The sequence below is a fragment of the Pan paniscus genome, chromosome 1 (assembly GCF_029289425.2).
Source record: "Pan paniscus chromosome 1, NHGRI_mPanPan1-v2.0_pri, whole genome shotgun sequence".
Classification (NCBI taxonomy): Eukaryota; Metazoa; Chordata; class Mammalia; order Primates; family Hominidae; genus Pan; species Pan paniscus.
Genome location: NC_073249.2, coordinates 105,581,779 through 105,601,749, shown reverse-complemented (window position 1 = coordinate 105,601,749; position 19,971 = coordinate 105,581,779). Strand labels below are relative to the sequence as shown.

General features: G+C 41.8%; 1 pseudogene; it reads right to left on the bottom strand.

The window, feature by feature from the left end:
• Nucleotides 1-270: 270 nt before the first annotated feature.
• Nucleotides 271-19,181, bottom strand: LOC129394598 (small ribosomal subunit protein eS19-like; annotated as a pseudogene).
• Nucleotides 19,182-19,971: the final 790 nt, after the last annotated feature.

Sequence of the window (19,971 nt, the reverse complement as noted above, 5' to 3'; positions counted from 1 at the left end):
GTAGTGGAAGAAAACAGTGGCATAAGTAATCACAAATAGCAGATTATTATAAAACGATGTAGGAGGTGCTATAATATCCTCAATCTGTTGTTTTCAAGCTATGAGTTTTAGAATGCTAGGGCTCCTGGGAAAGGCCTTGGGGATACTAAGTGGGGTGGGTGGATGAGGCAAAGCTGAGGGGAAGCGGGACTCAGCACCCCTCTCCCTTTCCCACCTTAACTGGAACAGCACTGCTTTTATTGTTTTAACACATGGAGTTCCAGATGACGTTTATTTTCAGACAAGAATTTAATAGATCTTAACTGAACAACATCAATTAATTACAGAAATACATAGCCAGACAAATGTGCCAGGAGGGGGTTGTTTGAGGATAAATACTTTGCTGGGCATTCACCTCCCAGAGCTGTTAGAGATTACTTCACATTTTCACCTGTGAGATACCAGCTCTGACAAGGGGAAGATTCTCCCGGAGAAGACAGATTTGGAAGGCTGCAGATATGCCTGTGCCTCAGGAAACGATTGAACCTGGCTCACTTTATTCAACACACTGTGCCTTTCAACTCTTAGCCCGGGGGTCTGTCTCAGGCCCAGTCAGGCTCTGTCTTCAACTTGATTCCCTCAGCAAGTTCCAAGGCCTACTTTCCTCTTCTGGTAGCTACCCCCTGAGGCAGATTTGGAGTGGGGCAATTCCTCCCTCCCAAACCCTCCCCCCTTCTCTTTGTTACCCCAGACAAACATTCAAGAGCTTTTCACCCTGGATAATTAGACCAGGGCAACAAAAACAACAAACCTAGGGAAGTTACACAGGTTCTAGATTCTTATAAATATATTTTGAATACTATGGCTTTTGTCTCCTTCACAAGAGATAATAATGGATAAATTCTGCCCTCCACATTTATTTATTTATTTTTATTTTATTTTATTTATTTTTACGAATGAGGCAATTTATTAACCTAGCATGGTTTGTTCTAATGCTTCTTGTTGTCAGCTGCCACCTCTCCGGTGATTCTGTCCACATCTCTCTGTCCCTGAGGTGTCAGTTTGTGGCCCCCATCTTGGCCCTTTTCCACCATTTTCAGCCCCTCCAGGGCTTGGAGGACCTGGCGGGCCACACTCTTGGAGCCTCGACTGAAGTGGCTGGGCATGATGCCATCTTTGATGTCCCCCATTGATCTTGGTCATGGAGCCAACCCCAGAGGTACAGGTGCCGCGCTGTGGAAGCAGCTCATGTGTAGAACCAGTTCTCATAACAGGGAGCAAGCTCTTTATGCTTGGCCATCCATTTGGGGATTTTCAGCTGCCCAGACTTTTTGAGAAAGGCTGCCAGAGCTCTGACGAACTCCTGCTGGTCCACATCTTTTACAGTAACTCCAGGCATCCTGCGGCCTCTGCGCTGCCAGCCAGGGGAAAGGGCCACATTTATTTTTAAATGACCTCACCAATGATCTTTCATTCAGTCCTGACTCTTAGATGTCCCCAAGGAATGATGTGAGCCCGCCCCTTGTCTTAGGAGTTCTCTGATCTTCTGTCCCACGTGAAAAGGATCCCCTTTAAGCAGTTTCTCATTGTCATGCTTTTATCCCATTACTTCATACATGACCTTATACTATGTGTTCTGGGTTCTTTTTTTTTTTTTTTTTGAGATGGAGTCTCGCTCTGTCACCCAGGCTGGAGTGCAGTGGCACAATCTTGGCTCACTGCAGGCTCTGCCTCCCGGGTCTATGCATTCTCCTGCCTCAGCCTCCCGAGTAGCTGGGACTACAGGCGCCCACTACCACACCCGGCTAATTTTTTGTATTTTTAGTAGAGATGGGGTTTCACTGTGTTAGCCAGGATGGTCTCTATCTCCTGACCTCGTGATCCGCCCGCCTCTGCCTCCCAGAGCGCTGGGATTACAGGCATGAGCCACTGCGCCTGGCCGGGTTCTTAAGGATGTGTAACAAATCACCCAAAATTTGACGGCTTAAAATAATGATTTACTATTTCTCATGGTTTCCACTGGTCAGGAATTTAAGGAGATCTCCACTGGGCAGTTCTGGCTCAAGGTCTCTCATACGCTTGCAATAATATGTCAGCTGAGGCTACAATCATCTGAAGGCTTTACTAGGATAGGAGGATCCACTTCCAAGGTGGCTCATACACATGAATGGCAAATTGGTTGCTGGCCATTGTCCAGGGACTCAGTTCCTCTCCATGTGGGCCTCTCCACGTGGGCCTCTCCACATTGCAGCTTGAGTGTTCCCATGGCAGCTGGCCTCCCTCAGGGCAAGAAATCCAAGAGACCAAGATGGGTGCTGGAATGACTTTTATAACTTAGCCTTGAACATCATACACTATCAATTCTACCCTCTTTTACTGGCCACAAAGGTCCAGCCCTGATTCAGTGTGAAAGGGGATTACAAAAGGAGGCAAGGGTCATTGGAAGTCATCTTGGAGGCTGGCTCACCATACTATAGAAGGGCTAGAAGAAGACCAGGCTCAAATAAAAAGAAAAGGCAGCTAGTAGATGCCCTGGAATGCAAACTAGGTATTGAGTGAGTAAGAGAGAGTCTCTGCCCTCTTGAAGCTTATAATCTATTGGGAATGACAAGTTTCATATGAATAATTGCACTTGGAATAAAACCCAATATCCTGAACCTTGCCCCTACCTATTCTTTTCTTCTCCTCATCTCCTTTCTCACTGAGCGCCAGCCACACTTCATTCCTTCAACAGGCTGAGCTCTTACCTTCCTTAGGGCCTTTGTACTTGCTATTCCCCAGAATGCCCTCCCCTGATCTCTGCATGGCCAGCGCTTTCTCACCATTCAGGTCTCTGACTTAAATGCTACCTGATATTTTCTTGGGTATTTGTTGTCTGCCTCCCCCTACTAGAAAGTAAGCCACATGACAACAGAGACTTGTTAAGTCTCCTTCACTTCTATCTCCCCAGACCTGAAATGGCACTTGTTACATATTAAGTGATGAATATATAGCCTAATGAGCAAACGAAATACCCACTTTCTGACCAAATTGTATAAAATTTTCCTTCTAGAATATTGTAAACTCGAGCTCTATCCCTATTTCTTGGCCATCTTGCAATCTAAAGGTTGGTGAATTACAGACTTATTCTACGATCTAACCTTACGGATTCCTTGCCGCTGAGCAAATGGGTACCTCTGCCATGCCTGATTTCTAGATCCAGTTACTTCTTCCCAGGCTGACTATATTATTTGTATTTTTCCACAGGACTGAGTCCTCCATTTCTGATTGCCTTTCCTTGGTTTTCTGTCCCAACTTTCCTCCCTCCTCCAAAGGAAGGGCAATTCCAGCCTTGTTTTGCTACACTTGTGTTTTCAGCTTTCTTGGGCTAAAATATTGAAAGCATTGCTCATTAGCAACCCAGATTTCCTGCTTTTCAGGGGAAACGACATGATGAGCAGGGCCCCATGTGTATTTATTTCGAAAATATGTTTTTTAATTTGAAAGCAAATGGAGGCTGCAGGTCTGCAGGTCATTTCACCTGCTGTGGCATGTGATTAGTGAGGCCTTTTCTCTCTGGGTGGTGGTGCCAGCTAATGGACTCATGCTCCCTATGTATGTTTATCTTCAGTTAATTAAAATTTTGCCAAATCTTCCTCACAGCGCTTGTGCACAGCAAGGCCAAGCCTTGACTTGTGGCACTGATCCGGGCTGGCAAGGTAGATGGGGGCGGTCATCCTATTAAATATTAATCTAAGAAGGCAATCAAGCCTGTGGACTTCCACCCCTGAGGTTCTCCCACTGGGAAGTCACAAATCAATGCCAGAGCTCCATGCTTGTGGCAACTCTTCCTGCCAGGCCTGAGTCAGCAAAAGACGCAGTTTTACCGAACAGTTATTTGACAATAAATCTGAGTAGAATTCTGGGAGATCTCTCTTAAATACTGGAATGAATTTCACACACATCTACCTGGGAAGGGAATGTTAACTAGCTGGTGAAACTGCACCTTATGAATGATGAATGGGCCACTTTGCCAGGATTTATTTTGAAGTTACAGATCAGATGAAGACGCTATAGCAAGTAACCTATACTTCAGACGGCAGTTTTGAAAATCTGCCTATGCCAGGGATGGAGGAGGAGATTAAAGGTTCAGTTGGCTCCCAAAGCCTCCATTGCCGCATTTTCAGAAATGTGGACATTGCCTCCTCACAAGTTCACCTTCCTTCAATCACTTCAGTCACCTTCCTTCTGTCCTAGCTGCCAAATCATTTTGGCAGATTCTTCTGCTGACAAACACGAAAGATAGAGCACTCTATTGTGAGCTGAATTTTGTTCCCCAAAAAGATACGTTAAAGTCCTAACCCCCAGGACTGTGAATGGGGCTTTAATTGGAAATAGGATCTTTGCAGATGTAATTAATTAAGATGGGTGGGCCCTGATCCAATGATGGGCATCCTTATAAGAAGAGATAACAGACACACGCAGGAAGCCTGCCGTGTGACAAGGGAGGCAGAGATAGGGGTCAGGCATCTACAAGCCAAAGAATGCCAAGGAATGTCAGCAGCCATAAGAAGCTAGGAAGAAGCACATACGGATCTCCTAGAGCCTTCAGAGAGAGCACGGCCCTGCCACCGTATTGATTTCAGACTTCCAGCCTCCAGAATTGTGAAAGAGTACATTTCTGTTGTTTTAACGCAGCAAGTTTGTGGTACTTTGCTATGGCAGCTCTAGGAAACTAACACACGCTCTACTCCTAACCCTGATGCTGACTGCCATGGCCGTTTGCCTCCTCTACAGACCTCGTTGATAGGCTCAGTCACCCTGATCTCCTTCCCTTCCTGGGAGGAAGTGGGAAACTAGGCTAGGAAGAAAGCCTCATCACATCTCAAGTCTTGCCCATGATTTTTGAAACATCTCTGCCCACATTCTTGCCTAAGTAGGGGTCAGTGAACATAATAATATCTCTCTTTAATGAGAGAGAATGTCACTCTTCTTCAGGCGTCATCACTCTAAATTGAAGTCTCATGGGCTGGCATCACAGATACAGAGAGAATAAGAGCGATACATTTGTGCTGACCCTGACACATGTTCTAGAAATCAAATTTTTATTTTCACATTCCTGGCTAATTCTTTGTCTCTTCCAAAAGTTGAATGTTACAGGCCGGGCTTGGTGGATCACCTGAGGCAGGAGTTCGAGACCAGCCTGGCCAACATGGCAAAATCCCATCTCTACTAAAAATACAAAAATGGCTCACACCTGTTATCCCAGCACTTTGGGAGGCCGAGGAGGGCAGATCACCTGAGGTTGGGAGTTCGAGACCAGCCTGACCAACATGGAGAAACCTGTCTCTACTAAAAATACAAAATTAGCCAAGTGTGGCAGCACATGCCTGTAATCCCAGCTACTCAGGAGGCTGAAGCAGGAGAATCGCTTGAACTCGGGAGGCAGAAGTTGCGGTGGGCAGAGATCATGCCATTGCGCTCCAGCCTGGGCAACAAGAACGAAACTCCATCTCAAAAAAAAAAAAAAAAAAAAATTAGCCAGGCGTGGTGGCATGTGCCTGCAGTCCCAGCTACTTGGGAGGCTGAGGCAGGAGAATCACTTGAACCCAGGAGGCGGGGGTTGTAATGAGACAAGATCGCGCCACTGCACTCCGGCCCGGGCAACAGAGTGAGACTCTGTCTCAAAAAGAAAAAAAAAAAGTTGAATGTTACAAAAATCCAGTTAAATGGAGGGTTTGAGCCAGGGAAATCTCTAAGAATAAAGGCTGTACAATATTTTGTTGTCTTGAGATAGCTAAGGAAAGGGACATTGAACTTGAGGTCAGAAAACTTAGGCCTGAATTCCAGCTCTGTTCATCCTCACAACATCCTTGCAGGTTACATATAATTAGCCCTGTGTACACGTGGCCAGGTGAGCTGAGGCTGCTCCTTGTCCCACTTCAAAACAGACATACTTACAGGAACTGGGAAGGTGGCTTCTGCTTGGTCTTTGTTTTGCTGAGTGGGACACACAAGCTGAGGGTAGAGATGAACTGCTCTGGACAACAGAATGAGTTTTAAGAAGTTGTAGAGGTAAAAAAGAGAAACAAAATTATTAGCAGGGAAAAAAAATGTGTGAGGCAAGATGAAGAGGAGTGGCTGATGAAGAATTTGGTTTAGTTTCTACTGTGTGGTATACTATATGTATCTTCTTCGCTATGTCTCCAAAAAGATCTAATTAATATGTTATGAATTGGAACTGATTTTGGAGGTGGACATCTGATGAGGAACAGATTGTCCAAGGAGATCCAGCTATCCCAGGGCTACAGAGAAGCTGATGTCCAGAGAAGTTCAGCTAACCATAGGACTATAGAGTGCTGCTGCTCTCCACAGATCTGACTACCACATTACTAGAGGCCTGTTTACTGCGTTTCCTTTTAACTAGTATATCATGTCGACCTTTCAGCAGAACATTACAAATCACACTAAAAGACAAAAAACACAGTTCGAAAAGACAGAGCAAGCATCAGAACCAGAGTCAGATATGGCAGGAACATTGGAACTATGAGAACAGGAATTTTTAACACTATGATTAATATGCTAAGAGCTTTAATGAAAAAATAGATAACATGCAAGAACAGATGGGTAATGTGAACAGAGAGATGGAAACTCTAAGACAGAATAAGAAGGAATAGCTAGAAATAAAAAAAAAAAGTAACAGCAATGAATACCTTTGATGGGCACACCAGTAGACTGGACACAGCTAAGGAAAAAATTTCTGAGCTTGAGGATATGACAATAGAAACTCCCTAAATGAAAACCAGTCAGAAAAAAAAGATTTTGAAAAACCCAAAAAAGGATATCGGGAACCATGGGACAAATACAAACGGGGTAGCATAGGTAGAGTGGAAATGCCAGGAGAAGAAAGAGAGAAAGAACCAGAAGCAATATTTAAAGCAATAATGACTGATAATTTTTCACCCAACCACAGATCCAGAAATCTCAGAAAACAGCAAGAAGAATAAATGCCAAAAACAAAACAAAACTATACCTGGGCATATCATATTCAGAATTCAGAAAATTAAAGATTAAAAATAAATCTTAATAGAGGCCGGAAGGAAGAAAATAAACACCTATAGAGGAGCAAAGACAAGAATTATATCAAACTCTTGCCAAGTGCGGTGGCTCACGCCTGTAATCCCAGCACTTTGGAGAAACTGAGGCAGGTGGATCACTTGAGGCCAGAAGTTTGAGACCAGCCTGGCCAACACAGAGAAACCCCATCTCTACCAAAAAATACAAAAATTAGTCAGGCATAGTGGCACACACCTGCAGTCCCAGCTACTTAGGAGGCTGAGGCAGGAGAATTGCTGAAACCGGGGTGCGAAAGTTGCAGTGAGCCCAGATTGCACCACTGCACTCCAGCCTGGGTGACAGAGCGAGAGTCCGTCTCAAAAAAAAAAAGAATTATCTCGAACTCTGACTTCTCACCAGAAACTATGCAAGCATGAAGAGAATGAAGTGAAATATTTAGAGTATTGAGAGAAAAAACTTCACCAACTTAGAATTCTGTCCCTGTGAAATTATCCTTCAAGAGTGAAGGAGAAATAAACTTTCTCAGACAAACAAAAATTGAGGGAATTTGTTGCTGGTTGGTCTGCCTTGCAAGAAATATTAAAGGAAGTTCTTCAGAGGAAAGGACAATTATGTAGGTCAGAAACTCAGATCTATACAAAGAAAACAAGAGTATCAGACAATGAATAGGTGAAGGTAAAAATAAAAACTTTTATTTCCTTATTCTTAATTGGCCTAACAAAGAAGTTTAGTAAAAATTATAATAGCAACAGTGTATTTGATTATGCCTATATTATGCACATATGTCAAATATATAGGCACACATAAATGAATATATATTATTTATTATATATGCTTATGTATAAGTAAAATGAATAACAGAAATGATATGAGGGATGGAAGAGAGGAATTAGGAATATTCCATTATTATAAGATACTTGCCAGCAAACCACCATGGCACATGTATACCTATGTAATAAACCTGCACATCCTGCACATGTATCCCAGAACCTAAAGTAAAATTTAAAAAAAGAGAAACATTAAAATATTTCTATTTTTATACAAAGGGAAAAAAAAGATACTTGCCCTACTCATTTTATTTGAAATTAGACTTGGATTAGTTATAAATAGATATTCCAAACTCTAAGGCAACCAGGAAAACAAGTAAAAAAAGAAGTACAACTGACATGCCAAGAGAGGAGAGAAAATGGAATCACATAAAATGCTCTGTTAAAACTACAAAAGAGCCCGGGCAACATAATGAGACCTCATCTCTACAAAAAAAAAAAAAAAAAAAAAAGCCGGGTGTTGTGGTACATGCCTATAGTCGCAGCTACTCAGGAGGCTGAGGCAGGAGGATGGCTTGAGCCCAGGAGATTGAGGTTACAGTGAGCTACGATCATGCCACTGCACTCCAGCCAGGGAAACAGAGCAAGACCCTATCTCAAAAGAAAAAAAAAAAAAAAAGCCAGAAAAAGTGGAAGACAAAAATAGGAACAAAGAACAAGGGCACCCTTCTACTAGAAATGGACAAATCCAGCAGGCAGAAAATCAGTAAGGACATAGATGAGCTCAACAACACCATCAACCAACTGGATATAATTAACATCTGTAGACTACTTTATCTAACAACAGCAGATTACACATTCTTCTCAAGCTTACATGGAACATTCATCAAGATAGACCACATTCTGAACCATAAAATACACCTTAACAAATAGAAAAGAATAGAAATTATGTTTGCTCTCAGACCACAATAAAATTAGAAATTAATAACAAAGATAGCTGGAAAATACCAAAATGCTTGGAGAGTAAGCAACACATTTCAAAATAACACATGGGTTAGAGAATAAATTTCAAAAGAAATTAAAAAATATTTTAAGCCAAATGAAAATACGACTTATCAAAAGTTGTAGGATGTAGCATAAGCACTGCTTGGGGAAAATTTATAGCATTGAATGCATGTATTACCAAAAAAGAAATATCTAAAATCAATAATCTAAGTGTCCTCCGCCTGGGTGACAGACTGTGTCTCAAAAAAATATTAAAAAAAAACTAAGTGTCCACCTTTGGAAACTAGAAAAAGAGCAAATTAAGTCCAAAGGAAGCAGAAAAAAAGAAATAATAAAAATTAGACCAAAAATTAAAGAAATTGAAAACAGAAAAGCAATAGAGAAAATAAACAAAGCTAGAAGCTGGTTCTTTATTTTTGTTTTTGTTTTTGTTTTTTGAGACAGTCTTGCTTTGTCGCCCAGGCTGGAGTGAGGTGGCATGATCTCGGCTCACTTCAACCTCCGCCTCCCATGTTCAAGCGGTTTTCTTGCCTCAGCCTCCTGAGTAGCTGGGACTACAGGCATGTGCCACTGCACCCGGCTAATTTTTATATTTTCAGAAGAGACGGGGTTTCACCATGTTGGCCAGGCTGGTCTTGAACTCCTCACCTCAAGTGATCTGCCTGCCTTGGCCTCCCAAATTGTTGGGATTACAGATGTGAGCCACCCCACCCGGCCTGTAGCTTGTTCTTTGAAATTATCAATAAAATCAGTAAGTATCTAGCCAGACTAAGAAAAAGAGAAGATTCAAACTATTAACATCAAAAATTGAAGATGAAACATCACTATAGATCCCATGGACATTAAAAGAATAATGAAAGAATAATATGAACAATTCTACACCCACAAATCTGATAACCTACATGAAATGGACCAATTTCTTGAAAGAGATAATCTGCCAAAACTTACACTGGGAAAAAATAGACAATCTGAATATATCTATTAAAGAAGTTGAATAAATAATTAATAACCTTCTGAAACAAAACATGACATGCCCAGATGGGTTAATTGGTGAGTTCTACCATACATTTAAGGAAAATTTATACCATTCCTCTATAGTCTCTTTCAAAAGACGGAAGTAGAGAGAATGCTTGCTAACTCATTCAATGAGGCCATTACCCTGATATCAAAACCATCACAAGAAAAAAAAAACTTTGAACCAATATTTCTCATGACATAGATACAAACATTCCCAATAATAATTAGCAAATCAACTCCAACAATGTATAAAACTAATTACACACCATGACTGTCTTAGTCCATTCAGGCCGCTATAACGAAATAACATAAACTGGGTGGCTTAAACAACATTTATTCTTACAGTTCTGGAATTTGGGAAGTCCAAAATCAAAATGAAAGTAGCTTTGGTGCCTAGTGAGAGCCAGCTTCCTGGTTCACAGATGGCCATCTTTTTGCTACATCCTTATATGGCAGAAGAGACAATGAAGCCTCTGGGGTTTCTGTTTTAGGGGCACTAATCCCATTCATGGGGGTTCTGCCCACATGCCCTAAACACTTCCCAAAGCCCCATTTCCAAATACCTTCACATTGAGGATGAGGTTTCAACATAGGAATTTTAGGGAACACAAATATTCAGTCTATAGCCATGACCAAGTGGGATTTATTCCATGTATTCAATGCTGATTTAACATTCAAAAATCAATTAATGTAACCCATCACATCAACTGGCTTAAAGGAGAAAAATCACATGATCATATCAATAGATGCAGAAAAAGCATTTGATAAAATCCAATGTCCATGCATAATTAAAAAAAAATAAACCCAGCGCAAACTAGAAATAAAGGGTAATTTCCTCAACTTGATAAACATCTATATAAAAACCTATAGTTAACATCATACTTAATGGTGAAAAACTTAAAGCTGTCCTGCTAAGATCAGGAAGAAGGCAAGGATGTCCCCTCTCACCATTGTGTTTCAGCATTGTACTGGAAGTCCTAACTAATGAGACAATAAAAATAAGTAAAAGATATGCAGATTGGGAAAAAAAAAACTGCCCACGTTCACAGATGACATGATTGTCTATGTAAGAAATCTGAAAAAATTGACCAAAAAAAAAAAGACTCCTGGAACTAATAATTGAGTATAACAAGGCTCCAGGATATAAGGTTAATATACAAAAGTCAGTCACTTTCCTATATACCAACCATTGCTGATATGACAAGTAAAATTTGAAATTAAAAACACATTACCATTGCATTAGCACTCCCCACAACAGACCTATCAGGGGACCTGCCCTGATAATCATGTAGGTTCTTTTCTATTTTTCCTAAGCATCGACTGGCTTGAGAAATAAAGGGACAGAGTACAAAAGAGAGAAATTTTAAAGCTGGGCATCCAGGACAGCCATCACATGTTGGTAGGATCCGTGATGCCCCACAAGCCACAAAAACCAGCAAGTTTTTATTAGGGATTTTCAGAAGGGGAGAGAGTGCGCGAATAGGTGTGGGTGACAGACATCAAGTACTTAACAGGGTAATAGAATATCACAAGGCTAGTGGAGGCAGGGCAAGATCACAGGACCACAGGACTGAGGCGAAATTAAAATTGCTAATGAAGTTTCGGGCACCATTGTCATGGATAACATCTTATCAGGAGACAGGGTTTTGAGATCAATGGGTCTGACCAAAATTTATTAGGCAGGAATTTCCTCTTCCTAATAAGCCTGGGAGCGCTATGGGAGACTAGAGTCTATTTCATCTCTGCAGACTCGACCATAAGAGACAGGTACGCTCCGGGGGGCCAGTTCAGAGACCTACCCCTAGGTGCAGATTCTTTCTCAGGGATATTCCATGCTGAGAAAAAGAATTCAGTGATATTTCTCCCATTTGCTTTTGAAAGAGAAATATGGCGCTGTTCTGCCTGGCTCACCAGCGGTCAGAGTTTAAGGTTATCTCTCTTATTCCCTGAACAATTGCTGTTATCCTGTTCTTTTTTCAAGGTGCTCAGATTTCATATTGCACAAACACACATGCTGTACAATTTGTGCAGTTAACGCAATTATCACATGGTCCTGAGGCAACATACATCCTCCTCAACTGACAGGATTAAGAGATTAAATTAAAGACAGGCATAGGAAATCACAAGGGTATTGATTGGGGAAGTGATAAGAACTGACTTCCCGCAACAAAGACCCTTAGATATAAAAATGCTTATGTATAAATTGTATATGTAGGTATTAAAAAATGAAATCAGTATAAATTATATTCAAAATCTATGGAGGAAAACAATGAAAATCTGATGAAAGGTATCGAAAAAAAAACCTAAATAAATGGAAAGATAGACTATGTTCATGGATAAGAAGACTTAATATTGTCAAGATGTCAGTTTTTTACAATTTAATTTGTGGAGTCAACACAATCCAATCAAAATACCAGCAAGTTATTTTGTGGATGTAGATAAACTGAGTCTAAAGTTTATATGGGGAGGCAAAAGACACAGAATTACCAAGTCAATATTGAAATAAAAATCAAAGTCGGCCAGGCACAGTGGCTTACACCTGTCATCCCAGCACTTTGGGAGTCTGAAGCAGGCAGATCACTTGAGGTTAGGAGTTCAAGACCAGCCTGGCCAACATGGTGAAACCCCATCTCTACTAAAAATACAAAAATTAGCCAGGTGTGGAGGCGGGTGCCTGTAAACCCAGCTACTCAGGAGGCTGAGGCACGAGAATCACTTGAACTCAGGGGGCAGAGGTTGCAGTGAGCCGAGATCCGCCACTGTACTCCAGCCTGGGTGATAGAGTGAGATTCAGTCTCAAAAAGAAAAAAGAAAAAAAGAAAAAAAGAAAAAATCAAAGTCAGGAGACTGGCACTACCGAACTTCAAGACATAGTACAAAACTACAGTTGTCAAGACATTGTGGTATTGGTGAAAGACTAGACAAATAGATCAATGGAACAGAAAGACAGCCCAGAAATAAACTCACATAAATGTAGTCAACTGATCTTTGACAAAAGAGCAAAGGCAATACAATAGTGCAGAGACAATCTTTTAAAAATACGTCAGAACAAATGAACATACATATACAAAAAATAATCCATTTTTATTTTTTGAGACAGAGTCTTGCTTAGTTGCCCAGGCTGGAGTGTAGTGGCATGATCATGGCTTACTGCAGCCTTGACCTCCCAGGCTCAAGCAATCCTCCCAATTCAGCCTTCCAAGTAGCTGCGACTATAGGCGTGCACCACCATGCCCAGCTAGTTCTTTAATTTTTTTATAGAGAAAGGGTCTCCCTATGTTGTCCAGGCTTTAAAAAAAAAGAATCTAGACACAGCTTACATCTTTCACAACAATTAACTGTAATAGATAATAGACCTAAATGTAAAACACAAAACTATAAATTTTTTAGAAGATAAAAGAAAAAAACCTAGATGACCTTGGGTATGGTGATAACTTTTAAAATACAACATGAAAGACATAATCTATGAAAGAAATAATTGATAAGTTGGACTTTATTAAAATTAAAGACTTATCTTTGAAAGACAATATCAAGAGAATGAGGGGCTGGGCACGGTGGCTCACACTGTAATCCTAGCACTTTGGGAGGCTAAGGCAGGCAGATCACGTGAGGTCAGGAGTTCGAGACCAGCCTGGCCAACATGGCGAAACCCTGTCTCTACTAAAAATACAGAAATTGGCTGGGTGTAGTGGTGCACACCTGAAATCCCAGTTACTTGGGGGGCTGAGGCAGGAGAATTGCTCAAACCTGGGAGGCAGAGGTTGTAGTGAGCCAAGATCGCACCACTGCACTCCAGCCTGGGTGACAGAGCAAGACTCTGTCTTGAAAAAATAAAAAAACAAAAACAGAATAAGGAAAAAAGTCATAGACCGGGAGAAAATGTTTACAAAAGACACATCAGATAAAAGAACGTAATTCAAAACTTACAAAGAACCCTTAAAACTCAACAATTTAAAAAAAAAAAAACAATTTAAACATGGGCAACAGACCTGAACAGACACTTTACCAAAGAAGATATACAGGTGGCAAGTAAGCATATAAAAAATGCTCAAACCAGGTGTGGTGGCACATGCTATTATAGTTTGAATATTTGTCCCACCTAGATCTCATGTTGAATTGTAATCCCCAATGCTGGAGGTGGGGCCTGGTGGGAGGTGTTTGGATCACAGGGGTGGATCCCTCTTGGCTTGGTGCTGTCTTTGTAATAGTGAGTTCTCGTAAGATCTGGTCATTTAAAAATGTGTGGCACCTCCCCAATCACTCACTCTCTCTCTCTTGCTCCTGCTCTCACCATGTGATGTGCCTGGTCCCCCTTTACCTTTCACCATGATTGTAAACTTCTCGAGGCCTCCCCAGATGCTGAGCAGATGCCAGCACCATGTTTCCTGTAAAGCTTGCAGAACTGTGAGCCAATTAAACCTCTTATCTTTATAAATTACCTAGCCTCAGGTATTTCTTTATAGCAATGCAAGAATGGCCTAACACATGTGTCTATAGTTCCAGCTACTCAGAGGCTGAGGCAGGAGGATTGCTTGAGGCCAAGAGCTCAAGGCTACAGTGCACTGTGATTGTACCTGTGAATACTGTGAATAGCCACTGCACTACAGCCTGGGCAACACAATGATATTCTGTCTCTAAAGAAAAAAGGGAAGGAAGATGCTCAACAAGGGCATATTTTCATATGTCATTCAAAAATTACAAATTAAAGCATAAACAGATAGCATTACACACTTATTAGAATGGCCAACCAAAACACTGACAACATGAAATGCTTATGGGAATGTAAAATGGTACAGCCACTTTGAAAGACAGTTTGGGCTGGGCACAGTGGCTCACGCCTGTAATCCCAGCACTTTGGGAGGCCGAGGCGAGAGGATCACCTGAGGTCAGGAGTTCAAGACCAGCCTGGCCAACGTGGTGAAACCCTGTCTGTACTGAAAATACAAAAATTTGCTGGGTGTGGTAGTACATGCCTGCAATCCCAGCTACTTGGGAGGCTGAGGCAGGAGAATTGCTTGAACCCAGGAGGCAGAGGTTGCAGTGAGCCAAGATCGTGCCACTGTACTCCAGCCCAAAAAAAAAAAAAGACAGTTTGGCAGTTTCGTACAAAACTAAACATAATCTTACCATATGATCCAGCATTTTGTACTCTGTGATATTTACCCAAAGGAGTTGAAAACTTAAGTACACACAAAACATGCACACAGGTATTTATAGCAGCTTTATTATGATTGTCAAAACTTGGAACCATCTAAGATGTTCTTCAGTAGGTGAATGGATAAACTGTGGTGCATCCAAACAATGGAATATTACTCAGCATTAAAAAGAAATAAACTATCAAGCCATGAAAGGACCTGAAGGAAAGTTAAATGCATATTACTGGGTGAAAGAAGCCAATCTGAAAAGGCTACATTCTCTATTATTCCAACTACATGACATTCTGTAAAAGGCAAAACTATGGAGACAATAAAAAGATTAGTGGCTGCCAGAGGTGAGAGGAAGAAGGGGATGAACACACAGAGCATAGAGGATTCTTAGGGCAGAGAAACGGCTCTGTATGATAACACAGTGGTGGATACATGTCGTTACACTTTCGTCAAAACCCACAGAGTGTACAACACCAAGAGTGAACCCTAATGTAAACTATGAACCTTGGTTGATAATGATGTGCCAATGTAGGTTCATAGATTGTAACAAATGGACCACCCTGGGGCAGAATGTTGATAGTGGGGGAGGTTGTCCATGTGTGGGGATGGGGGACATGGGACATTTCTGTACTTTCCATTTAATTTTGCTGTGATGTAAAAACTGCTCTAAAAATGTTTACTAATTGAAAGAAATGAAGGAAAAGGCCAACAATGAAAAGAAAGTTTTTGTCTTCCCTATCCCCAAGTGACCCAGTTTCTTCTCCTGCCACCCTCAAGTCACCCACTGTGACCAGTTTCTTGAGTATTCTTTAAAGATATCCTTGGTATTTACATATATGGCCTTGTTCTTTTGATACCACAGTTGCCTCCCTTAGGGAAAAAGAATGTTTGGAGTTAACCTGAGGGAACAATTCCTTCCCTCAACCCTGTGTATGCTTCCTTTAAATTTTTGAAGCTCAGATACCAAATGGAATATAATGGAGTATGTTTTTATGTTTCCTGGGAGTTGGTGAGGTGTACTAAAGAGCCTGGCATCTAACATCTGTTGGGACTAAGTTCAAATTCATACCTACGCTGGGTGACTTCACTTTTCTGAACCATTTCCACCTCTGAAAAATGGAGGTAATCATCCCTACCTCCAAGGGCTGCTGTGAGGATAAAATAAGAGAGTGAGGGGGAAACATCTGCCACCCTCCTTCCTTTCCCTCCTACAGTTTCTCCAATGCTTTTTAAGAATAGAGAGAAAAGGAAAAGCAAATTCCCAAAATCTACACGCTGTGTAATGATCAGCTTTGACCTAATTCTACTTCAAAATGTTTCCTTCTCTTACCCCCCACTACCTCCCACCCAGATGCCTAGTATAAAGAACTCATGAAAACTTAGGCCAAATGGGAACCTGGAATATTAAAGCCTTTGAGAAAACATCTGTTTGTTCATTTATTACCATGTTTTTGCTTCTGTCTTGTTTGGTTATAAGAGCCTATGGGGAAGTCCTTTGCACTTTAGTCTATACAGTGCTCTTATATCCTTCATTTTACTTCGCAACTCTGTGAAAAAAGGAGAAAACTGAGGTTCAGAAATCAAATGCTTTGGCTAAGAGGCATCTGGCAGAAACGGGGCTAGACCCAAGTAATTCTCACTGGTTTCCTTGCCTTTTTCTATCTCTAGTTGGCTTTCATGTGTAATCGCTACTGCATCAGTTAGGATGCATTTGGCTGCAAGCAAGAGAAAATCCAAGTCACCCTGGCTCATGTAACTGGAAATCCACAGATTCTGTGGCTTCAGAATGAGCTTAAGGCAGTGGCTCTGCTCTCTTCTCTGCTCCTCCCTTGCTTTCTTCCTCCTCTCTGTGTTGGCTTTTTCCCCCTCATAATCTGGCCCTGCTGTATTACATTTGTCTTTTTGTTAGGTATCCAGCATTCCCCCGAATTCCAACTTCAAATTGTTGCCTTAATTTCTCTTTTGGAGAAATTGTCACTTGTGTAATGCCTCCCTTATGCTGTGGGGCTGAAGTGGTCAGATCATTCATCTCCCTGGCCCCCAGCTTGTGGGGAGAAGGGGAGTGATTCACAGCCTTGGCCAATTGGAGGCTCTCTGCTAGACTTTGAATCTTGGACAAGAGCCAGAAGGGCAGGCTGCAACAGTGCCCAGGCCCAGGCATTTCTATGGGGCGGTGCTGCTTGCAGCTCCATTGCCTGACCACTGAAGTCCTTCTGGCTCTTGCCCCATTTTCCAGGCCCAGCTCTTCAGCTTCTCCCTTGTGGATTCTGGAAGCCTCCACTATTCTTACAGTAAATTTCCTCTTTGTTCAAGAAGGCCAGAGACATTTTCTATTGCTTGCCATCAAGAACCCCAATCATACCATGTACCCAGCAATTCCACTCCTAGGTAGGTACCCAAGAGAAATGACAGCATATCTCCATATAAAATTTTGTACACCAGTGTTCATAGCAGCATTCCTCGTGATGGCAAAAACAAACAAACCACGTGTCCATTAACTGATACATGGGTAAATAAAATGTGGTAGGCTGCAGGTGGTGGCTCACGCCTGTAATCCCAGCACTTTGGGAGGCTGAGGCAGGCAGATCACCTGAGGTGGGGAGTTCAAGACCAGCCTGACCAAAATGGAGAAACCCTGTCTCTACTAAAAATACAAAATTAGCCAGGCGTGGTGGCGCATGCCTGTAATCCCAGCTATTTGGGAGACTGAGGCAGGAGAATTGCTTGAACCCAGGAGGCGGGGGTTGTGGTGAGCCAAGATCACACCATTGCACTCCAGCCTGGGCAACAAGAGTGAAACTCCATCTCAAAAAAAAAAAAAAAAATTAAAATTAAATGTGCTATATTCATACAGTGGAATATTATTCTTCCATAATTAAGAAATGAAGTACTGGCCGGGCGCAGTGGCTCAAGCCTGTAATCCCAGCACTTTGGGAGGCCGAGGTGGGTGGATCACGAGGTCGGGAGATTGAGACCATCCTGGCTAACACGATGAAACCCCGTCTCTACTAAAAATACAGAAATTAGCCGGGCATCGTGGTGGGCGCCTGTAGTCCCAGCTACTCGGGAGGCTGAGGCAGGAGAATGGCGTGAACCCGGGAGGCGGAGCTTGCAGTGAGCCGAGATTGCGCCACTGCACTCCAGCCTAGGCAAATCCATAGAGACACAGAATAGATTAATTTTTGCTAGGGGTTTGGCAGGAAGGGGAAGTGATTACTAATTGATATGGGACTTCTTTTGAGGCTGATGAAAATGTTCTAAAATTGTGGTTGCCCCACTCTGAATCTATTAAAACCTGCTGAATTGTACACTTTAAAAGGGTGAATTTTATGATATATGAATTATATATCAATAAAGCTGTTATTTTAAAATAAAAGATCCCTTCTAGCGTAGAGAGCTGAATGGAGAGGCAGCCTGTGTGCTGGGAAGAACACCACCACTGGAGCTCCAGAAGATTTAGTTGTAATCCCAGGTTTATTTCTTGCCAACCTTAAATTTCACCATTTTGGTCCTTGATTTCTTTATTGCTAACATGACGAGTCTTAGTAAATCAGTGTTTCTAAAACTTCAGTCATTTGTGTGCCACCTTCATGATTTTTGTCACATCATTGTGCCAACTGAATGGTTATTTACCTGTGTGTGTGTTTTTTTTTTTTTTTTTTGAGATGGACTTTTGCTCTTGTCGCCCAGGCTGGAGTGCAGTCGCACGATCTCAGCTCACTGCAAACTCCGCCTCCCAGGTCCAAGTGATTCTCCTGCCTCAGCCTCCTGAGTAGCTGGGATTACAGGCATGCATCACCACGCCCGGCTAATTTTGTATTTTTAGTAGAGACGGGGTTTCTCCATGTTGGTCAGGCTGGTCTCGAACTCCCAACCTCAGGTGATCCGCCCACCTCGGCCTCCCAAAATGCTGGGATTACAGGCATGAGCCACCGCGCCCGGCCCACCCGCTTATTTCTTTAAATTAGTTCACCTTTTGTAAAACTTTTATTTTAGGTTCAGGGGTACATGTGCAGTTTTGCTCTACAGGTAAACTCGTGTCACAGGAGTTTGTTGTACAGATTATTTCATCACCCAGGTATTAAGCCTAGTACCCATTAGTTATTTTTCTAGATCCTCTCCCTCCTCCCACCCTCCACCCTCCAATAGGCCCCAGTGTGTGTTGTTCCCCTCTGTGTGTCCATGTGTTCTCATCATTTAGCTCCCACTTATAAGTGAGAACATGTGGTATTTGGTTTTCTGTTCCTGCATTAGTTTGCTAAGGATAATGGCCTCTAGCTCCGTCCATGTTCCTGCAAAGGACATGATCTCATTTTTTTTTATATAACTACATAATATTCCATGGTGTATATGTACCACATTTTCATTATCCAGTCTACCATTGATGGACATTTAGGCCAATTCCATGTCTTGGCTATTGCAAATAGTGCTGCAGTAAACATACGTGCGCTTGTGTCTTTATGACAGAACAATTTATATTCCTTTGTAATAGGATTGGTGGGTTGAATGGTATTTCTGTTATCAGGTCTTTGAGGAATCACCACACTGTTTTCCACAATGGTTGAACTGATTTACATTCCCACCAACAGTGTATAAGCATTCCTTTTTCTCCACAACCTCACCAGCATCTGGTTATTGTTGGATTTTTTACTTTTTAATAGCTATTGTAACAGCCATTCTGACTGGTATGAAATGGTATCTCATTGTGGTTTTGATTTGCATTTCTCTGATGATCAGTGATGTTGAGCTTTGTTTCATACACCTGTTGGCTGCATGTATGTCTTCTTTCAAAAAGTGTCTTTTCATATCCTTTGCCCACGTTTTAACAGGGTTGTTTATTTTCTTGTAAATTTGTTTAAGTTCCTTAATAGATGCTGGATATTAGACTTACACCATATACAACAATCTACTTAAGATGAATTACAAACTTAAATGTAAAACCCCAAACTATAAAAACCATGAAAGACAACCTAGGCAATACCATTCTGGACATAGGAATG